This window comes from Artibeus jamaicensis, unplaced genomic scaffold (genome assembly GCF_021234435.1).
Source record: "Artibeus jamaicensis isolate MK-2021 breed Jamaican fruit bat unplaced genomic scaffold, CSHL_Jam_final contig_497, whole genome shotgun sequence".
Classification (NCBI taxonomy): Eukaryota; Metazoa; Chordata; class Mammalia; order Chiroptera; family Phyllostomidae; genus Artibeus; species Artibeus jamaicensis.
In genome coordinates, this window is record NW_026521863.1 from 10,715,298 (window position 1) to 10,737,365 (window position 22,068).

The 22,068-nt window shown below is 41.1% G+C and overlaps 1 protein-coding gene across 4 annotated transcripts in view; it reads right to left on the minus strand.

Moving 5' to 3' along the window:
* The window catches only part of ESR1 (estrogen receptor 1), a 370,527-nt gene that overhangs the window by 302,991 nt on the left and 45,468 nt on the right, over nucleotides 1–22,068 (minus strand). Inside the window, exon 1 of one of the 4 annotated variants that reach the window (XM_053668795.1) lies at nucleotides 4,537–4,650. The exons of the other annotated variants lie outside the window; for them this stretch is intronic. The gene's annotated coding sequence lies outside the window, so the exon portion shown is untranslated. Of the gene's footprint in view, nucleotides 1–4,536; nucleotides 4,651–22,068 lie in introns of those variants that run through there. 4 annotated transcript variants of the gene reach the window in all.

Genomic DNA, 22,068 nt, shown 5'->3' on the forward strand with positions numbered 1-22,068 from the left:
CTACTGGAGGCCACTGAAAGTGTCTGAAGCTGGTGCTGAGACCAGGCACACTACTTAGACTGCAGTTCCGCCAGATGTTCCGTTCTTACTCATATAAAAGCAATTTTTTTTCTCCACTTTGGTTGGTTTCCAGGTTTCTCCTGAAACAAATCCTGGGCTCCTGGAACAAAGCTTGTAGAAGCAGGATGAACTGTGTGAACTCTGACCTTTGCTTTCTAGTTGACAGAATAGTTTTGTTTGGTTTTTTTAATCATTGTCATAAAATTAGAGCTGCTTTCCAGAACAAAGCTAACCTGCCTGACAGCGACTTTGCAAATCTTGTATCTTCAGAAATTGCACATTTGATGCCAACATAATAAACATGTCTGAAAGGGGCTTGTGTTAGGGTTAGCATTCCAAAAGAGACTTCTACTTCAAGAAAATCAGGGGGCTATTTCTTACTCTGAAGGAGAGCCACTTTCGAAAGCTCATAAAATACCTGATCACTTAAAGCTTCTTCATTGGAAACCTGGGCAGTGTTCCTCAGAGACATTCTCCTGATGCTTCTAAAGGAAAGTTACAAAATACCCCTTTGATCAGCCCTACCTGGAAGCAGGCCAGGCCATCGAACAGGGGCGTCCTACCTTTTGGCGTCTCTGGGACACACTGGAAGAAGAGTTGTCTTGGGCCACACATTAAATTCACAAACACCAACAAAAACCGATGCGTGGAAAAAAAGGTTTTAAGTGAATTTACCATTTTGTGTTGGGCTGCACACATAGCCATCCTGGGCCACATGCGGCCCACAGGCTGCGGGTTGGACGCCCCTGGAATGAAGGCTCCGTGGTCGTCAGTGTTATCAGAAAACAGGAAGCCAAATTGGGAAAGGTGTGAGGAAAGAAATTGGGGAAGGAACCAAAGGGCACACCTCCTCCCGCCCACCGTGCCACCAAACATGCTCTATGAACTCTTAGCCACTGAGTCTCCACCCAAGTCCAAACTGCCCCTGCTTAGAGCTATCAAACAGCGCCAGCTATCAGGAACAGTTACATGGGTAACTTCTGCTTCCTGGGAAACCTTTGCCATAGAAAAGATTATGCTGAGAAATGCATATGAAGAAAAATATAATTTCTAATAAATGTAGATACAAGGAAAGACCACTGTTTTTCTTTTTTTATGGAGAGTTTTGAATGTCTAAAACCCATGACTTGAAAAAAATGACTCAATGTTAAAATTTAAGATATGAGGAACTACCTTCCAAAGTAGGTATTAGTTTATGTTACACAATATCAAATGTCTCCGAAGGGTCTTTCCTTAATGATACCAATTTACACTCATTTCCCCCTCTCTTGTTCCTGTTATATTTAAGCATCCATAGCAGACAATCACCATTTTACGTAAGTCCTATTCCATAGCAGTTATTACATGGCCATGTAAATCATATTTATTATGTCACCTTAAGATTTTATACAGAATAATCTTGTTCATTAATTGTTTGGAGTCTTTATGACTTGTTTCTTAATGACACTACCAGCTCCGTGTTGACAGGGAGCCATCCAGCAGTCCCTTTTCCCACGTAGTGCTAAAAACTCTCCCTGCCCCCTATCATCTCCTGGACTGCGGAGCCTAAACCCATGCTCCCTTCCGACAGAGTAACGCTGACGCCACGGTCACCAGCCAGAATGTATCTTCCCAGCCTGCCCTGCAGTGAGAAGCGGCTTGCCAGTAGATTTTGAGAAGTAACGTACCCAACTTCCACAGAGCTTGCTTTAAAAAGAAATGGCTTACTCTTTCTCCTTTCTACAAGCTTTTTCATCTTTTTATAAAAGGAATCTCTGGGGTCTGGAGACAGGAACAGGTAGCAGTAGCTTAGCCTGTTGTCTAAAAATACATACAGTTTGTTGTACATGACTCTATTTAACACACATTATGCTTAGTAGTTTCTACCTTATTAGTAACTAACCATGTGTAACTTGCAAACAATTGGTTTCTTATGTATCCTTCCCCCCTCTAGCACTTAAAATCTGCCTGGAATATAGTAACTGCTCAGTAAACACCAGGTGAATAAATAAATTGACCAATATACTTTTTTAAAAGACACTTATGTTTCATTCTTTTTTTAAAAAAATATTTTATTTATTTATTTATTTTAGAGAGGGGAGGGAGGAAGAAAGAGAGATACAGAAACGTCACTGTGTGGTTGCCTCTCACACACCCCGCACTGAGGACCTGGCCTACAACCCAAGCATGTGCCCTGACTGGGAATCAAACCAGCAACCCCATGCTCAATCCACTGAGCCACACCAGCCAGGGCAATACACTTTTTTTTTAATTAGCATATGGTTACACTAATTATTAAGACAAATTTAGAGACAATCTCTGTGTCTGGATTCATTTCAGAAATTTGGAAGCTTCAACCATATTATCTGGAGTTCAATACATTTGGGAAATTGACCCTCACACTTGATAATAACATACATAGATTCATTCCTTATAGGTCAAATTTACTTTCATGAAACTATTTTTCACCTATCACATTGGCCAAGACAGGAAGCCTGGTAATACACAACGTTATGTCAGAGGGATTGTGGGCTAACAGGCACTTTCATTCCTTGCTGGTGGGAGCGTAAAGCAGCACAATTTGTTTTCCCTATGACCGTCCTCACAAATATACTCAAAACCAATTGTACAGGGATGTTCACAGGAGCATCACTGGGAACCGGAAACAACTGCAATGCCCTTTAATAGAAAAACCGCTGACATGAATTACCTTATGCCCTCACACAGGAACACTCTGCTGAGAGAAGGGTAAGGCAGATCAAAGCATCTTCTGTAGGAATTGTTGCAAGATGCACTAGTGAGTGAAAAATAATAACAAAAAAGGATGTACTCCTAAATGTATTTTCATGATGTTTCTGAAGATCTGTAGGCTGTGCATAGACCATTTTGGAGGACTATAGAAAAAATTATAATTCTGGAAGGCAGTCTGGACCTGAACAGTGCTTCTGTACTGTTCAAATCCTACTGCACTTCAATGGTCCCCAACCTTTCTGGGACCAGGAACCGGTTTCAAGGAAAACAATTTTTCCACGGAGTAGAGGGAGACAGTGGGGGACAGTCAGGAGGCTGTGGAGCTCAAGCAGTAACGCCAGCGAAGCTTTGCTCACTCACCAGGTACTCACCTCCTGCTGTGCAGCCCCGTGGGTGGGGAGCAGCAGGGATTGGGGGGGCAGCGGGAGGGTGGTCCTAACAGGCCATGGACTGGTACTGGTCCTCAGCCTGGGGGTTGGAGACACCTGTTCTATATGTTCCTTGTTTTACTTAAAAATATCACTGAAATAGAGAACAAGGGGATAGTGACCAGAGGGGAGAAGGAAGGGAAGTTAAGGGGAAAAAGGGGGAGGGATTTGGAGGAACAAATAGGAAGGACACAGGGACGAGAACTAAGGGGGGGGGAGGAAATGGGAGGGAGGTGGGGGAGCAAGGGGCAGGGGAGGCTGGGATGGGAAAAATAGACAAAAAACTGTACTTGAAAAATAACTAAATAAAATTTAAAAAAAAAATCTAAAGTAAAATATATATATATATAGTTTTATCACTTTGTACCCATTGTGATAGCTAAAAAAAATTTTAATGGAAAATAACAAGTGTTGACAAAAACATGGAGAAAATGAAACCTTTATACATTGCTAATAGGGCTATAAGTTTGTGCAACCATTTGGCAATTCCTCAAAATGCTGAACATAGAGTTACCATGTAACTTGCCAATTCTATTCCTAGGTATATACCAAAAATGTATCCACCCAAAAACTTGTACACAAACATTCCTAACAGTGTCATTTACAATAGCCTAAATGTAGAAACCCAAATGTTCATCAACTGATGAATAAAAAAAAAAAATATGCTATGTCCATACAATGGAATGTTATTTAGGAATAAAAAAATGAAGTATTGATTCCAACTTGGATGAAACTTATGCTAATATCATTATGGCTCATATCATTATGCTAAGTGACATATGCCAGACACAAAAGGCCAGATACTGTATCATTCCATTTATATAAAATGCCCAGAGCAGGACTCTACAGAAATAAAGAGAAGATGAGAATGTTTCAAAATTAAACTTCAGTAATGGGTGTATAACTCTGTTAACAATGGGTGCATATACTAGAAACCCCTGAACTGCATACTTTCAATGGGCGAATTTTATGTTATGTGAAATATATCTCAATAAAGCTGTAAAAATAAGAGCTTTAAAAGTACTATCACATACCTTATTTTATTCAGTCCTCATAGCCATCCTGAGAAATGATGGCTAGGAAGAGCAAATGAGATAATATGTATGACAAAACACAGAAAAGAAAAACATCAATTACTTTAAAAATGAAAGAAAGTCTATAGTCATGAATAATGGTCTGTGTGTTTACCTCTCAGAAATATTCCTGTAGTAAAAGAAGAAACCTACTGGGGGTTGCCTCCCACGGCCCATCTGCCTAGTGAATGATTCATTCATTAAAGATTCTCCAGTCGCCCAGAGTATGTGTGTGACTCACTCACTGAATCTTCTGGTGTTCCCTGAGCGTTCACAACCTCAGAGCTTTTCAGGTACAAAATGTTCCATCCATCCTTCTTTCAATTTATACATTACTAATTGCCTAAAATGAAAGGGGATTTTAGACCATTGGTTAGTCCAAATTTGAAAAGCATTCAGTAAAAAGAAAGATGTATTTTGGCAGGTGACACTGATGCCTAGAATAATACAAAGAACATAGAACAACCTAAAAATGCATGGCTGGTGTTAGAAAATCAACAGCAGAATTTTATGCAGCATTTCTTCCAGAGGAAGTGTTGTTCTAGCAAGTTACATACATGAACTCATTTAAATGGCACAATAACCAGTTTTAGCTGCAGTTTACAGAGAAGGATCGGAGGCTCAGGTGGCCTGCCCAGTGTCACAAAGCTGTACATGGCAGAGGCTGGACCAGCATCACACACTCTCACTCCAGAATCCCTGCTCCTGACCTATTCTACCCGCTGTTAAAGAAGAAACAGTCATCCAGACCAGTAGGAGGGACAGACTAAGGCAGCAGCTGTCAGATCAGGCAGTCCCACATCTGAGTGAAGATAAACCTGGAGGAACAACTGGGGAGGAAAACAGACTGCACAACCTAGGGGTTCCAGCATGGAGGAATAAAGCCTCAAAACCTCTTGTTGTAAAAATCTATGGGGGTTGCAGCGGCATGAAAAACTTCAAGTCTAGAGACCCACAGAGTCCTAGAATGTACACAAGCCCACTTACCTGGGAATCAGAACCAGAAGGACCAAATTTGTTTGTGGGTAGGGAGGGAAGTGACTAAAAGCTGGCCGAGAGCTGAGCAAGCAGCACTGTTCCCTCTTGGACCCCTCCCCGACATTCAGCATCACAACTGCAGTGACAGGGGTTGCCCTGTCCTGGAAAATATTTAAAGTGATGCCACTTTCTACATAACAAGCATGCCAAGACAAAAAAAAAAATATGGCCCAAAAGAAAGCATAGACCAAAGCTCCGAAAATAGAACTAAGCAATAAAGAGATAGCCAACCTATCAGATACACAGTTCAAAACACTGGTAACCAGTACACTCACAGAAATGATTGAGTATGGTCCCAAAATGGAGGAAAAAGTGAAGGCTATACAAAGTGATATGAAATGCGCAGGGAACCAACAGTGAAGGGAAGGAAACCGTGACTCAAATCAACGGTTTGGACCCAAAAGAAGAAATAAACATTCAACCAAAACAGAATGAAGAAGCAAGAATTCAAAAAAGTGAAGGGAGGCTTAAGAACCTCTGGTACAATTTTAAATGTTCCAATACTGGAATCATACAGGTGCCAGAGGGATAAAAGGAACAGCATGAAATGGAAAACTTATTTTAAAAAAATAATGAAGGAGAACTTCCCCAATTTGGCAAAGGAAATAGACTTCCAGGAAGGCCAGGAAGCTCAGAGAGTCCCATGAAGTTGGACCTAAGGAAGCACACACCAAGGCACATCATCATTACACTACCCAAGATGAAAGAGAAGGAGAGAATCTTAAAAGCAGCAAGAGAAAAGGAGACAGTCACCTCCAAAGGAGTTCCCATCAGACCATCAGCTGATTTCTCAAAAGAAACCTTACAGGCATAGAAGGGGCTGGAAAGAAGTATTCAAAGTCATGAAAAGCAAGGACCTACATCCAAGATTACTCCATCCAGCAAAGCTATCATTTAGAATGGAAGGACAGATAAACTGTTTCCCAGAAAAGGCCAAGTTAAAGGAGTTCATCATCACCAAACTCATATTACATGAAATGTTAAAGAGACTTATCTAAGAAAAAGATCATCAAAACTATGAACAGTAAAATGACAGCAAACTCACAACTATCAAAAACTGAACCTTAAAACAAAAACAAACTAAACAAACAACTACAACAGGAACAGATTCACAGAAATGGGGATCACATGGAGCGTTATCAGTGGGGAGGGGGAAAGGGGAGAACTGGCGAAAGGTACAGGGAATAAAAAGCATAAATGGTAGGTACAAAATAGACAGAGGGAAGTTAAAGAGTAGTATAGGAAATGGAGAAGCCAAAGAACTTATGTGCACAACCCACGGACATGAGCTAAGAGTTGGGGTGGTAATGCTGGGGGGTGGTGCTGTAGGGCAGAGGGGAATAAAGGGGAGAAAAAATGGGACAACTGTAACAGCATAAGCAATAAAATATATATTTTTAAAATTAAATAAAATGAAAAAGAGAAGTATACAAGTAACACCAGAGGAAAAAACTTAGCTCCTCTTCTCATAAGGGAAGACCAACGGAAAAATTCATGACTCCTAGAGCACTGTAGGATGGACTGTAAAATGTTGCAACTGCTATGGAAGACGATATGGCAGTCCCTCCAAATATTAAAGATTTTAAACAGAACTTTTAAATTAAAATAGAACTATCATGTGATCCAGCAATCCTGCTTCTGAGTATATCCAAAAAAATCTACAGCAGGGTCTCACAGAGATATTTACACACCCAGCTTCATAGCATTATTTACAATAGCCAAGAGGTAGAAGCCACCCGAGTGTCCATCAACAAGTGAGTGTTGCATCTATACACCATTCAGTTATGGTGCATAACTCAGCTACCATCTGGCCTCCTCTCTGTATTCCTAATCAGTCGGTGAGGTCTGAAGGAACAGAATGAGGACCTATTTCTTTGTGTCTATGATACTTAGACATTCACTGTTCATTCATTGACCCCCCAAAAAAATATTGATTGAATGTCTACTATATTCTGAGCCCAGTTCAGGTATAATGATCATTCATGTATAAAATGCACATCTTCACTAAATAAATGACTGCTGAACCTGATTATGATTCTATTTAACTGTATTTAATACAATGGCAAACATTTAAATAGCACATATTATAAGTGATAAACTGTTCTCAGCATCACTATTATCATCTCCAAGTTGCAAATGAAAAAACTGAGGCATGTAGGGAGGTTAAGTGACTTGTCTAAGATTTTACAGCTAAGAACTGGCAGGGACAAAATGTGAACATCAGAGAGCTTGTTCCAGAGTCAGTGCCCACAACCACTCTGCTGTATTTGCTCAGCGTGAATACTCTGCTACACTGAGGGGAAATGATGTTACTAATACCCTGCATGTCTCCTGTATGAGCTCACAGGTTAGCAAGGTAGAGGGAAGCGGCTATGATATGAAATAAGTGCTATACCAGAGAGACAAGCATTAAGAACAGCAGAGGATTCAATAAATATTATTTAAAAAATATGAAGGCTTTATAGTGAGAAATATTTAAGGTAAGCCATGATTTTTTTAAAAGCCAGGAAGAGAAGGAAGAAGAAGAGGAAAAAAAACAGAAAAAGAAAGAGAAGAGGAAGAGGAGACAATTATGATACTAGAAAGGTTACCATCGGGCACAAAGGATTGAAAATGGACATTGTGGTGGATTGCTAGGGAACAGCAGTGAGTGGCAGACCCAACTCTCCTGGGCCCATCGGAAATGGAGCGATTGCCTCCCTAGAAAACTGCTTGGCTGGGAGGCAGACACAGCTGCAGCAGAAGCCCTATTCTGCTGACAGCTGCCACCAGGGAAGTCACAGGGGGTGAGGAAGAATAATTTTTGACACGGGAAAGTGCAATGGGGCAGGAAGCTATAAAACAGTATGTGCACATAAACTATCATTTTTATTTTTAAGTGCCTATATGCACATAAAAATTCAGAAAGTACATGCAGCTTAATTTCTCCCTTGGCTTTATTGAGATATAACTGATATATAGAAGCATGTACATTGAATGTGTACGACATGATGGTTTCACACACACATACACACACACACACATACGTATCTAAGTTTTCATCGTTTCCTTTTACTATATCTCTGAATGGTGGGAAAATGCAGTTTTTTTTCTTAATTTCCCCCATGTTTTTGAAGTTCTCTGTATTAAATGCAGTTCAGTACTAAGACACCACACTCAGAAGCCAGATTTCCAGGATTCGTGGACATGTGGACAGCAGTGTAGTGATTGCAGAGGGCTTGGGGGCAGGTGGAGGAGGGTATGGGGGGACAAATGGTGATGCACAGAGATTTGACTTGGGGTGCTGAACACACGATACAGAGTACAGATGATGTGCTATAGAATTGGGCACCTGAAATTTGTATAATTTTGTTAGCCAGTGTCACCCCATAAATTCAATAAAAGGGAAAAAACAACCTACATTGCTACTTGCTATAAGAAAACTTTGTGCAAATCACATAACCTCTCTCTACCACAGTTACTGTGCTTTACATTCCTACCTGTAAACTGGGAATAATAATATTTGTCACTGCAAAAGGTCATTGTGAGTTCAATGGGTTAATAAGCACACTGCTTACAACGGTGCTTGAAACATAGTATTTAATATCGTTGTCACTTGTAGAATCAGGAAGGAACTCTTGTAAAAACTCATGCTTATGATCTATTATACATTTCAACTTTTCCTTTATTCCATGTTGCTAAGAATAAAAAAGTAAATGCGTAACACTGGGGAGAAAATGAACAAAAAATAATCAGAAAATTCCCATAATAAAAATGACTACAATTAATTTGGCTATCCAAATTAATAAAGGTTAAAGAGCCTTTCTATTTTTCATATCCTTATGCAAAATCAAAAAACCCAACTGACAATAAAAAAATCTCTCCATCAAGGCGAGCCTTCTGCAATGTTATCACCTACAAGAGGGCCATTATATTTGAACACGTGATCGTAGATTCACAAGGAAGGTATATTTTTGTACTAAACTGGCAGAAGAGAAGGCTTGATAAAAAATACTCTAGAGATATTCTGGGAGTGAGAAGAAGCAGCACAGAACTTTTATTAACCTGTGGGAGACTGGCGATCAGGAGGCTCCTCCTTAAATGAGAAATCTGTTGCTAGGATTCCAAAGCCTCAAAAATCCACAGGACAACAGGGACTGATGAGGTAGGCTTGGCACAAAGAATTATCAACCATGAGGTTCACAGCAGCGCATTATGCTAAGAAACCTAGTCCAGAACTAAGAAAAAAGCCCCAAAACCTGTAGATGTTAGATCAGTTCCAGTAGCTGTCATCCAGCCCCAAAATAACACAATCATGAAAGACAGGATTCTTGTTTACTGAAAAAAAAATTACCAAAGATATCATTTGCCTGCTTTACAGATAGTTTATTTTAGTCAATTTTTGTTAAATCATTTAGTAGCCCATTAGCACCTGGACCTAATTTCAGTTTATACTTTCTTTTGTCTTTTGGAGCCTGGACTTGTCCCTATGGAGAAAAAAGCAAGCTGCCAAAAAGTGCAGCAGGAGGCCCTGAACCTTTTTGCCCAGGGTTGAGGTCTACCCCCCACCAGGCAGGGCAGGGGTGATGGACGGGGTCGGTGCCAGGGGGGGCAACAAGCTCTGGGTGGGGTTTTGTCAGCTAAAGGCCAAGCAGTTCCTCTGTGATTCTCATAAATTAACCTGGTTACAGCAGTTGAGGTTGTCACAACTTGGTAGTTTGAAGCCATTGGCATAGTCACCAAAAACAGTTCAGGGGAAAATGCCCCTTGGTGACCCTTGGGGTGATAGCTGCCACTCCAGTCTTGGCAAATCAGAAAAGATGAGATTTGACTTTGGATTATGCCTACTTCTTTTTTCTACATCTTGCTTGTAAATGAGAACCCCTCTCAACTCCTCCCAAACAGTCAGGCCTCATCCATGGCCAGCAGGCTATCCAAGGAAGCACAGGGAAATGCTTCATTATTTCAGTACCCATTTGCCTTTCTTAAAGTTACCCCTATGCTCCAAAATAACTTCCCAGTCGCATTTCTGCCCTGGTATGAGCTGAGGTGATACAAGCAAAACGATCTGATTCAAAGGCTCCGTACTAAGTTAGAACCTAAGTGAACCATCGCACAGCTTTTGAATGGGAGGGATAACTCGGTTAATCCCAAATGAACATGTAATCAACAGGATGTGTGGGAAAAGATAAGTGCATAGGGTGAAGGCATCCAGGAGAGGACAGAATCATCACTGGGACTGAACAACCCGGGACGAAAGAAAACCGGGATGAACAACCCGGCCCATCCGTTTGGGGGGTCGGCTGCACACTGTCTGGGTGTTCGAGAATAAGACAAGAAAGGAAGAACTCTTAATACCTGGGGAAGTAAAACTCATCATGTCACTGTCTTTTTTATCACCTACTCAGTTTCTTTTCTCATAACTTGTTAAGCACATAACACAAAGTGGTTAAGGGAAGGGATTCTGATACGTAACAGAGGGGTCTCAAATCCCCATTCAACCACTTCCTAAATTCGAGGTCTTTCCGACTATAAGATGGGAATAACAGAAACCTGTTAAGATCATTGTGAGAATCAAATCTAATTTATGTGAACTGTGCCTGACCCATAAATGTGCCTAAATTATGATGATGATAACAACAGTGATTAACAAACAGTTAATTCTAGGGCACTTGCTAGGTGGGGCCCCAGGACCTGGAAATGATGCATATTTCTTATCACACATAGCACACAATTAAGCAGAGTAGACAGACCTGCTGCTGATTAATTTTGCTACATGATGGTGTCATGTATTTGATCTGAGTTCAAGGTGCAGTACAGTGTAGTAGCCAAAAACATGGGTTCTTGAGTTGGATTACTTGGGTCCAAAACCTGGCTTCATTACTTGCTAACTGTGTGGTCTTGGACAAGTCGTGTAGCCCTTTAGTACCTCAGTTTTCTCAACTGTAAAATGGGGGTATGCACAAAACCTATCTCACTGGGTTGCTGTGAAGAGAAAAAGAATCAGCAGGAGTGAAATACCTGGAACACTACATGCTATATTGTAAGTGCTCCATAAATTAATGATTTCTGCTATTGTTACCTGGGCCTTTCACAGATCCAGAGGGAGATGGGAACTCCAGGATGAAGGAAGAAGAGAAACAAAAGGTGGTGATCGTTGAGGGGAGCAGAGAGTCTAGAGCCCAGACTGCGTGGCCAGACAGCCCTGGGAGATGGAGCTGGAGAGGCTAGGCTCACAAGGTCAAAAACCTTTAGTTCTTCTTTTATCCAAGAGGCAATCATTCCTTCAATCTCAATGTCATGGCTCATGCAATCTGTCACAAATTATGGTTAGAGTAGCCACTGTCTAAAAAATTGGATTTGATGACCAGTAAAAAGGACCCTCTTCCCCAAAATATGTGCCCTGCTAACCTTTATGAGAATCTCAAAGTCTTTTTCATCATTGAAGTTAATGTTCTGGGTTAAGTCATTATGTCCAAAAAATTATTTTAAAATGTGGTCGGTCACTAAAAAGATAACCAAATTGGATGTATACCCACTAGCACATGAGCATAAGTTATATATATACATCTCATTTAATTATATACACACAAAAGAATCAAAGGAGCCATATTTACCCATTTACAAAACCTGAAAATGAAAAGTCCTTTCACTTTTATCAGAGTCGTAGCCATGATTTCCTGCTCATAACCAGAATAGTTCAACTAACAAATACAAGTAAGTTCTTGGTTCTTTGGAATTATATTGGCAAGATTATGAAATGACTTCTTACCTCTCAGACAAAAGGGATCACCTACAGTATGTGACAGCAAGATATAGGCTACTTTTTAATTTTATTTTAATGACATACATTTTTATAATGTAAATTAACTGTCTGATGAGACTAATACCCTATGAACTTGAGCTGGCTATTAATAGTGGCAATTTTATAGTTGAAATAAAAATGTTATCCTAGAAGAGAAAAGATGCATAGATCTCCAAAACTCTGCTATAAAAAGTTACCGATTATAGCTTGAAGAAATTTGCATTTTCAGATTTTATCTTTCCAAAAAGAAAGAAAAGTATGAAGAGACTTTTGGAGTAAACAGCAGCCAGTTAGTGAGTAACTAAATGTATGGGGTAAAGAGGGCAGTACCAGGCCCTCTATTATTGCTTAGAAGCCCACACACCCTGTTTCTTGTCTTCTCTTTCACAGTGGCCCATTTTATTATGACTAGCAATTTCTTTTTCTGATTAGTTGGAAAGCAGCATTTTCCACTGATGTAGATGCCTGCTACAGTCCATCAAGACATAACCATAGATTTAACCTCTGTCTTATTCTTGCAATAGCATAATGACAGTGGCACTGTAGACATCTTGTTCTGTCTCACTGATGACAGGAGGGAGATTACAAAGGTTATTAGAAACCTAAGGCCTTGCAGCTCAATCTCACTGTGATTACATGGCTATTATTCTATGAAGTTGGGATAAAATTTAGTCAGTATTCCATCACTGTAAGCCATTGCTAAGGCACTGAATTGATGTAAACTCGAAAAGATTTCTACGCATCTACGAAGATCTGTGGGAAGGGGTACTGGGGGGACAGCGATGACATGAAGCAGCAGGAGACCTAGCAGCATCTTAAATAGCCTCTCACGTGACTCAGTGCTTGGTCTCTATATGCACCTGTCAGGGGCTGTTCCATTTCCGCTTTGCTCTCAGTACCAGCCAGGCCCAATCCTTCCAAGGATTATTTTTTTAAAGGTATATCTGCACCTATGTTTTTATCTGCTAAGTCAATTTCCCTGGAGCAGAGGAAGGGGGCACAAAGACCAAGTGTGCCCCTCATCCTTGGGTGACACACAGGCACCTGTCTACAGAAAAGAGGTAAGTAAAATTTTCCTTATATGATTGCTTTTATACAGAGATCCTTCTCATTGGAGTTTGTCTAGATAGAGAAAATGGAATCTATTTAATTTAATGACCTACTAAAAATTGTGTGAAAGTGGTCTCAGAGAGCTAAGGAAAATTAGAATAAATGTTTCACCAGAGAAGACTCGTAGGAATGTCTTTAGTGACACATTTTATGCTTGGAATCATCCTCTTATCACATGACCATAAGCACAGAGAGCTCACTTCCTCTTGGTGAGGTCAAGTCATTCAATATGAGACATTGCATCCTCATAATCCACTAAACTAAAGCAAACTCCAAAATGGAAGGGGTTGATTGTGAAGACCCATATTTGTTAATGATTCAATGATTGACCATATGTCAATCAGAAAAGGAGAGAAATCTAAAAGGAGGTAGTGATGAAGCCAAATGAGACAGGTGGGAGAGGTGTTGGCCATGGGACCTGAAAAATTGAAACTCGAGGGCCTGTGAGAAGGGTAGATCAGCTGTGGAAAATGGAAGGCTGGACCAGACCGGAAGAAGATGATCAGAGGGCAGGACCTAGGAATGAGTTAGACCAGGCCAACAGTGTGAGGCGGGAAGCTCCTATCAAGAGTGATGGGTGAACAGAGTCTGAGCTGGGGGATGGGCAAGCAGGCAGGATGCAGGGTAGATTCAGCAGGGGGTCAGCATCTGGGGTCTAAGGCTGCAGGAAGAGAAGCTCCAGTGACAGGTCTTGGGAATAGGTCTGGGACTCTGACCCTGGGAAAAAGACCAGGGTCAAGGCAGGAGCCCAGTGTCTGCGGCCTCAGAAATTCACAGACTGGTGTACATAAGAACTGGTCCAGGGGGAAAGGTAGGGGTTTGTAGCAGAAACCAAGAAGGAATTAGTCACTAGACCTAGGATCCAATTCAGAGCAGAGGCAGCAAGAAGGGGCAGCTGAGTCACAGAATGAATGATCCCTAACCAAGGGGGAATCTTAATCCCCCCTGTACCACTTTCACCCTTGCCCTTGGTTCCAACCTTGGGCAAGCTGCTTCACCTTTCTGAGCTCCAGTTCCCCATCTGTAAATAGGCTAACAGGACCTATCTCAGACACTTGCTGAAAGCTTTAAATAAAACAAGGAGTGCAAACCATTCCAGTATAATGTCTAACACATGGTGGGGCTCAACAAAGATTACTTAACTTTTCTTTAACCTACTATTGTATTCACTTCATTCCCATTAAACTCTAACCTTTTTAAAGATACGTCTAATTCCCCTGTGCATTTTGCCCAGTTCCCACCATAATGCCAGGGATACGTGGGCCCCACATGCCTCCTGGTAAATTCGTTGGCAATGAATGAAGAGTAAAAGGGCAGTAAAGTGGTTGTGCAATATAAAGGTGTCCATTTGTCATAACAGACCTAATATGATCTTTCTTGGTTGCTGGAAATCAAATAAATAAATGCTTTCATCTCCAGGTGTTTGTAGCATCACCTTTTATGGAACAAACCCTGTATTTTAATATATGTGGCAAAAACTATATACCCATATGGTCATTAAAATCCAGTGGAACTCCAGAGTGAAGAAGCGCTTTGTCATTCTCTCCAGGATTTTAGAGACGGGGTCAGACTGTCCCAGAGCACCAGCAGCCATTTCTCAATGGCCAATGGGGTCAGGATGAAATGGGAGGAAGGGAAATATGATTTGTTTTATATGCAGTATGTTACCACAATTACTGGATAATAATTAGACAACACATTGGTTTCAATATAAGTGGAGCCAATAGCCCAATATCTTAGAAATCTAAGATTTATATGGCTTTTTCCCTATTAATTAGAACAGCATGACATACAGTATTCTTGCAAACCTTACCAATTCCCAAAAATTTATCCAGAAAGCTGAGAATTAGATACTTTACCCAAAAACTCTGTAGTCTCAAATAAAAGAACTTAGCCATAAATTTTCTTGGAAAAGCGAACAGAAAGACTCAAGACTCTTAAATAAATTCTGTGGTCTTAGTGTTTTATAGTGTCAGGGGGAACACCTCTAAATATAGCACCCCCACATGACCCCAAGACTCAAACACAAAAGCTAGAACTCCAATCAACAAAAATCTAGTAATTGTTAACTAACTCTCCTGGGGGGGTGGAGATATATATATTATACATATATATAATATATATTTTATATATATATAAATAAATATATATATATATGGATTTAGAAGTTATCATGGAGAACAGTCTGTAATTCCTTAATCAGGGGCCAGAGATGGGAGAATTGTAATAAATCTATGGTAGAAAACCCTTCTTAGCATGGGATCACACATAAAATGAAAGGTCTTGCCCTTCTAAGTCCATTTATTTTATTTTATTGTTGTTCAAGTACAGTTGTCTGCATCCCACCCCCACTGCCCCCCACCCTAGCCATCCTCACCTCCCTCCCATGATTCCACAGCCCCTTGGTTTTGTCCATGTGTCCTCTATAGTTGTTCCTGAAATCCCTCTCCACCTTTCCCCCATTATCCCCTCCCACTCCCCCCTCTGGATACTGTCAGATTGTTCTTAATTTCAATGTCTCTGGTTATATTTTGCTTGCTTGTTTGTTTTGTTAATTAGGTTCCACTTAAGGTGGAATTATATGGTATTTGCCTTTCACTGACTGGCTCATTTCATTTAGCATAATGCTCTCCAGTTCCATCCATACTATTGCAAAGGGTAGGAACTCCTTCTTTCTTTCTACTGTGTGGTATTCCATTGTGTAAATGTACCATAATCTTTCTGATCCATTCATTTACTGATGGGCACTTAGGTTGCTTCTAGCACTTGGCTATTATAAATTATGCTGCTATGAACATTGGGGTGCATAGGTTCTTATGGATTCTCATTTGATATAGCCACAAGAAAAATAAAGTACCTAGGAATAAACCTAACCAAGGAGGTAAAAGACCTGTACTCAGAAAACTACACAACACTGAAGAAAGAAATTAAGGAAGACACAAACAAATGGAAGCATGTACCATGCTCATAGATTGGAAGAATTGACATCATCAAAATGTCCATACTACCCAAAGCAATTTACAGATTCAATAGAATCCCTATTAAAGTACAAATGACATATTTCACAGATACAGAACAATCATTTCAAAAATTTAGATGAAACTACAAATGACCCTGAATAGCTGCAGCAATTCTGAGAAAGAAGAACAAAGTAGGAAGAATCAAAATACCTGATATCAAACTGTATTACAAGGCCGCTGAAATCAAAACAGTCTGGTACTGGCATAAGAACAGACACACAGACCAATGGAACAGAACAGAGAGCCCAGAAATAAACCAAGTTTTTATGGTCAATTAATATTTGACAAAGGGGGAAAAAAGCATTAAATGGAGTAAAAATAGCCTCTTCAACAAATTGTGAGAGATCTGAACAGCTACACTCAAAAAATCTGAAACTCAATCACCATCTTACACCGGACACAAAAGTAAATTCAAGGTGGATGAAAGACTTAAATATAAGTCATGACACCATAAAAGTCCTAGAGGAGAACATAGGAAAATCTCAGATATTCCACACAGCAATATTTTCAATGATATGCCCCCTAGAGCAAGGGACATAAAGGAAACAATAAACAAATGGGATCTCATCAAACTAAGAAGCTTCTGCATGGCTAAAAAAAAAACAGCCTTCTAAGTCCTTTATTCTGAATATGAACTATGAGGCAAATACATAGAATGACAGCAAATCTGTTCCCTACTTTCATCTGCTTACACTACAGGATAAAATACTTAAGATCCCAAATTTTAGACCTTAAAATGACCAAGCAAAAGCTGGAGCAACAATGGTTGCTGGAGATTCCTAGAAGAATTCTTAAAACAGATCCAAAAATTTGTTCCTGGTATTACCATCTGTGGTAATTCTGCATTTCAACTTGAAAATGAGAAAGAGCAGGGACAGAGACGAGGAGGGACCCAGGACAAACAGTGGTGCTGCTCACAGTATTTTCTCTGCCGCACAAAGGTCTGTCTGAAAGGAGGAGTTAGCTTAGCCACAAACACAAACACACACAGTCATTCCTATCAGCAAACAGTAGCTCTAGAAAAAGGCAAGATGTTTTTTATCCTATGTAGTCCCTCCAACAGAACTAGAGCGTGTGTGTTTGTGTGTATGTCTGCTGTCTGTCATATCACTAGTGTCATCTGGTGATCCTTGAGTGTCCAATCATAACTCTGTGTCTGCATTTCTAGAGTAATCGGGGGGACCTACGTATTTCACTGAGGAACTCTGAAATGTCCATTTCTGAGGGTTCTACCTCTTGGACTAGTTAGTTTCCTCAGAGATGATTCCTCCAAACTCCTTTCTGGGTGGCATGAGCCTTACTGTCAGTGTTGGGGTGGGAAGGGGTGGGGCCTCCCATTCAGCAAGGTAGCCTTTATTTAATCTGTTTCCAGGAAGATATTTCCTCCTCCCACCAGACTGTGGAGGGTTTGGAACCAGGAGAGTATCTGTGGCCCTAATGGCTCCTTTCAACCAATTCCGTTTCCAGCCCCATCTCAACCCTAGTCTTAGGAAGCACCTGTTGCCTCCAAACCCCAAGCCTTTCTGGGCTTCCATAGTTTGACAGACTTGCCTTTTTTTTAACTTTAATTTTTATTTTTTAATGACGGTTTACTTTCAATATTATTTTGTATTGGTTTCAGCTATTCAGCATAGTGATTAGTCAATCACATACTGTACATAGTGCCCCCCCTTCCGATGTTTCCAGTCCCCACCTGGCACCATCCATAGTTACTACGATATTGTTGACCGTATTCCCTATGCTGTACTTCACACACCTGTGTCTCTTTTGTAACTATGATGGACTTGCTTTGTCACGGCTGCCCCTCCTCCTCTGCCTGGGTTTCACCTGCACTGGTCTGCTAAATTGGTGCCGGGCACCCAGCAGTTTTCCATTCCAGCGTGTTGTGGATCACTCCAGTTGCTATTGTCTCTTCTCCCACCATCTCTGTTCTTACGAATATTCTGCCTTTTCTCATTCCTTTGTTGTCATTTTAGTGTTTCCAAGGAAGTGGCTTTTCTAAGTTTTGACAGAAGCACCTGGTTATATATTTATATATAATTTAGTGGGGTTCTCTCTAAACAGCTCCATATGCCTGGTGCCCACCCTACCGCCACCTCCTTCATAATCCACAAATCAAAAGCATATCACACAGGAGATACAAGAAGATCATCTCTCAAAAGAGCTACACAGTTCTTTATCACTAAGAGTCTGAAACTACTTAATCTTCAACATTTTTATGTATTATTTCCATATAAGTGTGACCCATAGCCCTACTTATATGAACCTTTTAGGGGCAGAGAAAGGCTGATAATAAATGCTATGTAATATCGTTAGCCAAAAGGTGCTCATGTTCCACCTCTGAAACCGTCTTTACATCACACCATAGTGGCACAACTTGCTCAAAATTAGTTTTAACCAAAATTTTGGCTTACTGGCTTTATGCCAAGATAAATGCTACTTAGGAATGATTACGGTGGTTTTACAGAAAGAAGAAGGTTTTAGAAAAGTCCATGTTTTCATTTCAATAGCACAAGACTGCAAAGTTGCTCAACTCCAGAAACACATCAGAACTGATAAACACTTGGGCACGTTAATGCCAGAATTACTAGAGGCAGAGTTCCACCAGAGACATTTGGGCCCAAAGCTCTGCTTCATCTGAAAACTCTTCCTTCTCAGCTGCACTGGTTCCCATTTTCTCATTTTCTCCCAAAGGCACCAGCTTTCGCTCACAGATCGAACTTTGGGTGGCTTTTCCCTCTGCTTCTCCTACCTTCATTCATGCCTTTTTTCTCTGCATTGCCCCTGCCTCCTCCCAATGCCAGGCTCCTTCCCAGCTAATCTTCTCCATACATGAGGACTTGTCAATGACAGTTCTGGCTTTTCATGTGTCATTTCCCTGTTCGTGGATTCTTATGGCTGTCCGTCACCCCCAGAAGGAAGCTGCCACACCTTAGCAGGCAGATCTGTTCAAGTCTCCACAATCAGGGCACATGGACTCTCCCTCACTGTTCTGAGTCCCCTGAACACTCTGAACAGCTCACCCCAAAGGTGCCAATCCCTTGCTCAGGGTCTGCTACCATCCTCTCAGGTATGTCTCTCTCCGCCTCAGTTATTCCCACCTAGTTTCCAAGGCCCTGATTATAATCATTCTCCCGGAGAAGATCCTCCCAATGCCTCCGGGGCAGGTCAATCTCAGGAAATTAACGTGCCACATCTTTTGGAAAGCAAATCATACTCTGCCTGCCATTACTCAACTGACTTACATGTCTATAATGACTTCAAACAAAAAAAAACCATCCTCTGCACATACAGCAAACTCCCTGAGAACCTACTACAATATCATGTATGTTTACCTAACAAATACTGGTTGGATGAATAAACTGCTTTTGAACAACAGTGAATTCCTGTTAACGTGAATGTGCCAAGAGCCTATACTTGCAACTCCAAACCAATGAGTCTGTTAAACAAAAGTGCTGGGAAGAAGAGGCCGGGATCCGTGTCTTACCAACTTCTCGTACAGTGACTTGTTCTCCCAGCATTGGATATGCTGCCCAGGGCCCAGCACACACTCAGTGCAGAGATGTTAAGTGAATAAAGGAAAACCTTTAGCATCTTCCTTTCCAAGTATTCTTGTTCCATCATTTCCAACGAGTGGCTGGGTCTGTCCTGATTTTGCTATTTTTAAAACAACAGCAGCAGATATACTTAAACAGCCCAATGCTCTCCTATCTTCCCAGGAATCTCATCCCATCAATCGTCTGTTCCATCATGCTTTGTATTCCAGCCAGAGTACTCTTTCTAGATTCATATCTGTGTTTTGTTATTTTGGTTTTGGTAGCCCGCCAGGTCACAGCAAGCCCCTGAGTGATCTGCTTCCTCCCATTCTCTCCACAGAGCCCTTACTCCAGCCATGTAACTCCCTAATCATGGCAAATCCTACCTGGTTACCTGAGCATGTTTCTTGTGGCCTCTCTTCAGAACACTCACCTCCAGCCTGTTACCCTGGGCTCCTGTTACACACGTACGCTCCATACCCTCTTCTGCAGTGTTATCAACCACCAGGTCCGGCCTTAGAGTCTCTCTGAAAGCTACTAGCTGAGTCACGTGACTAGTTGAGCCACATTTCTAAATGATCACAAATTTTTCCCCCTCACACATTAAAGAGAAATATATTAATATACTCAGGGGGTAACTTGCATGTGTTTCTATCTCAGGAGCTCTGAGAGAACTCTGCTTTAATTTTCTGTGACTCTTAGAATTCTTTTCTCTGTTGGTGACTAAAAAAGAGAAATTTACCAACAAAATTTACCTAAAATCTCACATGAAAGAGAATTTTATGAATAGCATGAAAAATTTAAGAACGTTTTTATTTAAATTTATTTAAAGCATTACCTGTTGAACTTGCCCACTAAAAAGTAGTTCACCTGCCCCCAGCCCACCGGGGGCCTCTGACCTTCTGTTCCTTACTGGGCTCCAAGCGCACGGGCCTCTAATAAGGAAAGCTGCTGTCCTGAGGCTTAGCACTGGCTCTTCCCTCTGCCTGGAAATGTCTTCCCTGGACTCCAGTGCTCACCTCCTCACCTAATTCCTGTCTTTGCTCAAGTGCTCCCTTCTCAGGGAGGCTTACCTTAACCGTCCTGTTGGATCCGCCCTCCACACCAACACAGCCCATCCACCTTCGCTTGTCTCTACCAGAGCACTTACTGCCTTCTGACATCTGTACCTACTTGTCAAGCCTATCATTTGTCATCTGTCCCTCTTCACCATAAGAAATAAGTTCCGTGAAAGCAAGATTTCTGTCTATATTGCTCACTGCTGGAGCTAAGCATACGTACCTCCACATAGTAGGAGCTCAATAGCATTCAAATGAATGAATGAATACTATAAATTGGATTCTATCTAGGACTGCAGATGAAGGCAGAGCTTGATAAAAGGAATGTGACAGAAGGAGGAATAGGGAACTAGCAAGCCTGTGTTCTTCTCTTCCCAAACTCTTCCTGATTCAGGCAGCTTCTCCAACCCCCGCAGAGATGGGGAGGAAGGAAAGAATGGCTAAGAAAAGAAAGAAGAGTGAGGTAAAAGGATAAGATGAAGAAGAGAAGAGGAAGAACTGGGCCCTCATCAGAAAAAAGGTGGAATGAAGACTGAACCTCCTGACAAAACAGTGGGCAGCATTTCATTCTCCCCGGCTCTTCTTTTCTCCTGCTGAAATCGAAACCAACTAAAAGATATTTGGAAGGCCCAATAAAACTGCAGAATTTAAACAGACACACGAATTGTCAGTGGGTAACAAGGCTTTCCTTGGGGCACCATAACCTCTTTGTCAGCCCTTTAGGAGTGAAGCCACTCAGCCACCTCCACACACAGCCCATTGGCAAGGACAGATGTGACCTTCATTCCCCCAGTCCTGTACAATTTTTGTCACTGGGATAATATTTTAGTGATTGATAGAAATGCAGAATCCTCCTACATGCTTTTAAAATGAGAAGCTTAATAATACTCAATTTTTTAGTCACCGAAAACAATCCTATATTTTTAATCATTTTACCAATACTCCTTGGAGTACTTGTTAAGTCCCAGTGTCTGTGTTGGGTGCTGAAGAGCAAAGATGAAGTGACTAAGTGGTAATTCAAGCCAGTGCTCCTCGTCCTTTGTATAAACAGATGGATATCACGCTCCTCTCCACACAGAACCCTCTGGGGAGAACTGGTTTCCTCAGTACAATTTATCACTGATTCAGAGAAGAAAAGATGTCTCTTCTGTACACTCTCACCAACCCACAAGATATTTTATGAAAGTTCATTTTCTCATTTCATAGTAGGAAAACACTGGCTTTTTTGTTT